The sequence below is a fragment of the Ranitomeya variabilis genome, chromosome 7 (genome assembly GCF_051348905.1).
Source record: "Ranitomeya variabilis isolate aRanVar5 chromosome 7, aRanVar5.hap1, whole genome shotgun sequence".
Taxonomy (NCBI): domain Eukaryota; kingdom Metazoa; phylum Chordata; class Amphibia; order Anura; family Dendrobatidae; genus Ranitomeya; species Ranitomeya variabilis.
This window is the reverse complement of record NC_135238.1, coordinates 187,488,511-187,494,510: the sequence shown is the minus strand read 5'-3', so window position 1 is coordinate 187,494,510 and position 6,000 is coordinate 187,488,511.

Here is a 6,000-nt window from a genome sequence, read left to right as displayed (position 1 = left end):
GTCTCCGGGGTCGTCGTCATCGGGGTGGTCTCCGGGGTCGTCGTCATCGGGGTGGTCTTCAGGGTCATCGTCTCCAGGGTCGTCGTCATCACGGTGGTTGTCGTCTCTGGTGTCGTCGTCATCTTAGGGGTGGTCTTCCGGGTCATCGTGTTTAGTCTCTTGAACTTGGAAATGTAGCAGAAGGTACAAGAAGGCTGAGAAAATGCCGAGAACCAGGTGATGGAACTGGAACTCGGATGGCTACCCGAAGGTCCAAGAGCCAATGGAACTACCGAGGACCAGCTGACGTTACTGGAACCCGGTTACTAAGCAGGAGGTACCCGTGCCTGAAAGCACTACCAAGGACCACCTGACGTTGGTGGAACTCGGATACCCAGAGGGAGGCACCTAAGCCAAAGGCTCTGCCCGGAACCAGCTGACGGTACTGGAACCAGGATGGGGAGCAGAAGGTACAAGAGCAAAAGACACTGCCGAGAACCAGCTGACGGTGCTGGAACCCGGATGGGTAGCCGAAGGTCCAAGAGCCAATGGAACTACCGAGGACCAGCTGACGTTACTGGAACCCGGTTACTAAGCAGGAGGTACCCGTGCCTGAAAGCACTACCAAGGACCACCTGACGTTGGTGGAACTCGGATACCCAGAGGGAGGCACCTAAGCCAAAGGCTCTGCCCGGAACCAGCTGACGGTACTGGAACCAGGATGGGGAGCAGAAGGTACAAGAGCAAGTGCCTGCGTGGCTTTTGCAGGACACGATGCCGGCTGCACAGCAGGGGAACAGCTGGCGGTGCTGAACCCCACTGACACATTGGCTGGTGTTTTTCTCTGTGCAGCTAGCAGTACCGGGCCCCAACTGGCGTTGTTAGAGCCCGGGGTCAGCAGGAGGAGGAGAGGGAGCAGGAGGAGGAGAGGGAGCATAGTGTAGGCCGAAGCCTGCACTGGCGGCAGCTTTTGGGTCTGTTGTGCCTGCGTGGCTTTTGCAGGACACGATGCCGGCTGCACAGCAGGGGAACAGCTGGCGGTGCTGAACCCCACTGACACATTGGCGAGGTGTTTTTCTCTGTGCAGCTAGCAGTACCGGGCCCCAACTGGCGTTGTTAGAGCCCGGGGTCAGCAGGAGGAGGAGAGGGAGCAGGAGGAGGAGAGGGAGCATAGTGTAGGCCGAAGCCTGCACTGGCGGCAGCTTTTGGGTCTGTTGTGCCTGCGTGGCTTTTGCAGGACACGATGCCGGCTGCACAGCAGGGGAACAGCTGGCGGTGCTGAACCCCACTGACACATTGGCGAGGTGTTTTTCTCTGTGCAGCTAGCAGTACCGGGCCCCAACTGGCGTTGTTGGAGCCCGGGCTCTGCAGGGGGAGCAGAGTGTAGGCCGAAGCCTAATTGAACCAATTTCAAAGGTAACCTTTAACCCCCCCTCAGGTGTTACAAAGTAGAAGAGCCACACAGTTCATGCAGCAGCAGTGCTGCACAAGTCAAAGGTTGCTCTTTTCATTTTTCTCCTTGCACACGCTGAATGAAACACGCATAACATTTAGCCCTTTATACAGTCAAACTGTGTTGGAGGCGCGAGTTCCCTTTGTAATGAGACGCAGCACAGATGTCAAGAATCCCACCTTGGTGCTGGGTGCAGCCTCCTGAGCGTTGTTATTTGCTGTACAGGAGTCTGCGCTGTCGTGTTATCCCCTGGCCTAGCGCTGTTAGCGCTGCCCATCTTCTGGCATCATGTAATGTCGGCCGGTGCGGTTCGCGATGACCATGAATCCCAGCCCCGCAGTGTCTTAACATTGTTAAAACACTGCGGGGCTGGGATTCAGGGCCTGGCGCAGCACATATGTTCGCCTCTCACACTCGGGTCCTTACACCCGCTTCAGACTGTGCGGCGTCAGCTGGTCCCTTATCGCATGCCACGGCCATGAAGCCGCACAGTCTGAACAAGGCGGAAGGAGATGAGGGACAGGCGAACTGATGCACTGATCATGCCCATCAATCACACCCTCGCAGTCCCAATAAATAAGACAACGAGGGCCGTTGTGTGGGTCAGGGCGGCCGCAGACGCGCAGCCAGCCAAACAATGATGCCAGAAGACGGGCAGCGCTACCAAGGGGGTTGCAGCGTGTCATTACAAAGGAAAGTCACACCACCGGGACGGTTAAATGGTCACACAGAGGACACATTTCAGACGTGTTTTCAGTTCCACATGTGCGAGGAGAATACGTTTAGGAGCCACCTTGCACACATGCAGCATTACCGCTGTACAAGGTGGCCTTTAAAACGTACAAACGCCTGGGGGAGGGGGGACAGGTTCCCTTCAATTTCAGTTCTGGTGCCTGCGTGGCTTTTGCAGGACACAATGCCGGCTGCACAGCAGGGGAACAGCTGGCGGTGCTGAACCCCACTGACACATTGGCGAGGTGTTTTTCTCTGTGCAGCTAGCAGTACCGGGCCCCAACTGGCGTTGTTAGAGCCCGGGGTCAGCAGGAGGAGGAGAGGGAGCAGGAGGAGGAGAGGGAGCATAGTGTAGGCCGAAGCCTGCACTGGCGGCAGCTTTTGGGTCTGTTGTGCCTGCGTGGCTTTTGCAGGACACGATGCCGGCTGCACAGCAGGGGAACAGCTGGCGGTGCTGAACCCCACTGACACATTGGCGAGGTGTTTTTCTCTGTGCAGCTAGCAGTACCGGGCCCCAACTGGCGTTGTTGGAGCCCGGGCTCTGCAGGGGGAGCAGAGTGTAGGCCGAAGCCTAATTGAACCAATTTCAAAGGTAACCTTTAACCCCCCCTCAGGGGTTACAAAGTAGAAGAGCCACACAGTTCATGCAGCAGCAGTGCTGCACAAGTCAAAGGTTGCTCTTTTCATTTTTCTCCTTGCACACGCTGAATGAAACACGCATAACATTTAGCCCTTTATACAGTCAAACTGTGTTGGAGGTGCGAGTTCCCTTTGTAATGAGACGCAGCACAGATGTCAAGAATCCCACCTTGGTGCTGGGTGCAGCCTCCTGAGCATTGTTATTTGCTGTACAGGAGTCTGCGCTGTCGTGTTATCCCCTGGCCTAGCGCTGTTAGCGCTGCCCATCTTCTGGCATCATGTAATGTCGGCCGGTGCGGTTCGCGATGACCATGAATCCCAGCCCCGCAGTGTCTTAACATTGTTAAAACACTGCGGGGCTGGGATTCAGGGCCTGGCGCAGCACATATGTTCGCCTCTCACACTCGGGTCCTTACACCCGCTTCAGACTGTGCGGCGTCAGCTGGTCCCTTATCGCATGCCACGGCCATGAAGCCGCACAGTCTGAACAAGGCGGAAGGAGATGAGGGACAGGCGAACTGATGCACTGATCATGCCCATCAATCACACCCTCGCAGTCCCAATAAATAAGACAACGAGGGCCGTTGTGTGGGTCAGGGCGGCCGCAGAGGCGCAGCCAGCCAAACAATGATGCCAGAAGACGGGCAGCGCTACCAAGGGGGTTGCAGCGTGTCATTACAAAGGAAAGTCACACCACCGGGACGGTTAAATGGTCACACAGAGGACACATTTCAGACGTGTTTTCAGTTCCACATGTGCGAGGAGAATACGTTTAGGAGCCACCTTGCACACATGCAGCATTACCGCTGTACAAGGTGGCCTTTAAAACGTACAAACGCCTGGGGGAGGGGGGACAGGTTCCCTTCAATTTCAGTTCTGGTGCCTGCGTGGCTTTTGCAGGACACGATGCCGGCTGCACAGCAGGGGAACAGCTGGCGGTGCTGAACCCCACTGACACATTGGCTGGTGTTTTTCTCTGTGCAGCTAGCAGTACCGGGCCCCAACTGGCGTTGTTAGAGCCCGGGGTCAGCAGGAGGAGGAGAGGGAGCAGGAGGAGGAGAGGGAGCATAGTGTAGGCCGAAGCCTGCACTGGCGGCAGCTTTTGGGTCTGTTGTGCCTGCGTGGCTTTTGCAGGACACGATGCCGGCTGCACAGCAGGGGAACAGCTGGCGGTGCTGAACCCCACTGACACATTGGCGAGGTGTTTTTCTCTGTGCAGCTAGCAGTACCGGGCCCCAACTGGCGTTGTTAGAGCCCGGGGTCAGCAGGAGGAGGAGAGGGAGCAGGAGGAGGAGAGGGAGCATAGTGTAGGCCGAAGCCTGCACTGGCGGCAGCTTTTGGGTCTGTTGTGCCTGCGTGGCTTTTGCAGGACACGATGCCGGCTGCACAGCAGGGGAACAGCTGGCGGTGCTGAACCCCACTGACACATTGGCGAGGTGTTTTTCTCTGTGCAGCTAGCAGTACCGGGCCCCAACTGGCGTTGTTGGAGCCTGGGCTCTGCAGGGGGAGCAGAGTGTAGGCCGAAGCCTAATTGAACCAATTTCAAAGGTAACCTTTAACCCCCCCTCAGGGGTTACAAAGTAAAAGAGCCACACAGTTCATGCAGCAGCAGTGCTGCACAAGTCAAAGGTTGCTCTTTTCATTTTTCTCCTTGCACACGCTGAATGAAACACGCATAACATTTAGCCCTTTATACAGTCAAACTGTGTTGGAGGCGTGAGTTCTCTTCGTAAAGAGACGCAGTACAGCTGGCAAAAATGCCACCTTGGTGCTTTGCGCGGCCTCTTGAGCATCGTTATTTGTTGCACAGGAGTCTGCGCTTTTGTGTTATCCCTTGGCCTTCCGCTGTTAGCGCTGACCATCCTCTGACATCATGTTATGTCGGCTGTTGCGGTTTGCGATGACCATGAATCCCAGCCCCCCAGTGTCTTAACATTGTTAAAACACTGCGGGGCTGGGATTCATGGCCTGGCGCAGTACATATGTTCGCCTCTCGCTTGGGTTCTTACACCCGCTTCAGACTATGCGGCGTCAGCTGATCCCTTATCGCATGCCACGGCCATGAAGACGCACAGTCCGAAGAAGGCGGAAGGAGATGAGGGACAGGCGAAGAAATGCACCGTTCATGCCCATCAATCACACCCTCACAGTACAAATAAATAAGACACCGAGGGGCGTTGTGTGGGGCAAGGCGGCCGCAGAGGCGCAGCCAGCCAAACAATGATGCCAGAAGACGGGCAGCGCTACCAAGGAGCTTGTTGCGTGTGAATACAAAGGAAAATCACACCTGAGGGACGTTTTAATGGTCGCAGAGGACTCATTTTTAGACGTGTTCACTTCAACATGGGCAAGGAGAATAAGTTTCTGAGCCACCTTGAACACATGCAGCATTACTGCTGTTCAAGGTAGCTGTAAAACATAGAAACACCTGGGGGAGGGGGGACAGGTTCCCTTCAATTTCAGTTCTTGTGTCTGCGTGGCGGTCGCAGGACACGTTGCCGGCTACACAGCAGGGGAACAGCTGGCGGTGCTGAACCCCACTGACACATTGGCTGGTGTTTTTCTCTGTGCAGCTAGCACATCTGGGCCAAAACTGGCGGTGTTAGAGCCCAGGGTCAGCAGGAGGAGCAGGGGGAGCGGAGTGTAGGCCGAAGCCTGCACTCGAGCAAGTTGAAAGGAAACCTTTAACCCCCCCCCCCCAGGCGTTTGTAGCTGAAAGAGCCATTGTGTACAGCACTAATGCTGGAAAAGGTAAACTTAGCTCTTTTAATTATGGTCCTTGCACATGCGGAACCTAACAGTTATGAAATGTGTCCCCTCACAGCGTTAAACCGTCCGGTAGGTGGAACTTTCCTTTGTCGTGTGACGCAGCACAGCCATCATTTTTACCCCCTTGGCGCCGTGCGCCCCCTCCTCAGCGTTGTTTGAATCTGTCCCGGAGCCTGCGCTGTTAGGTTAGCCCTTGGCCATGCACACATGTTGCGCTGCCCGTCTTCTGACATCATTTGGTGTCAGGCTGGCTGCGCCTGTGCGGGTGCGCTGGCCGAGATCCCGCCTCGCAGTGTCGTCTAATGTAATCCCACCGCGGGCCTGTGATCCGTGCCCGTGCGCAGTGCATATCCTCGCCTCTCACTCCCCTCCCTACGGCTTCTTCAGACTGTGCGGTGTCACGGCCGTGGCATGCTATTAGGGACCAG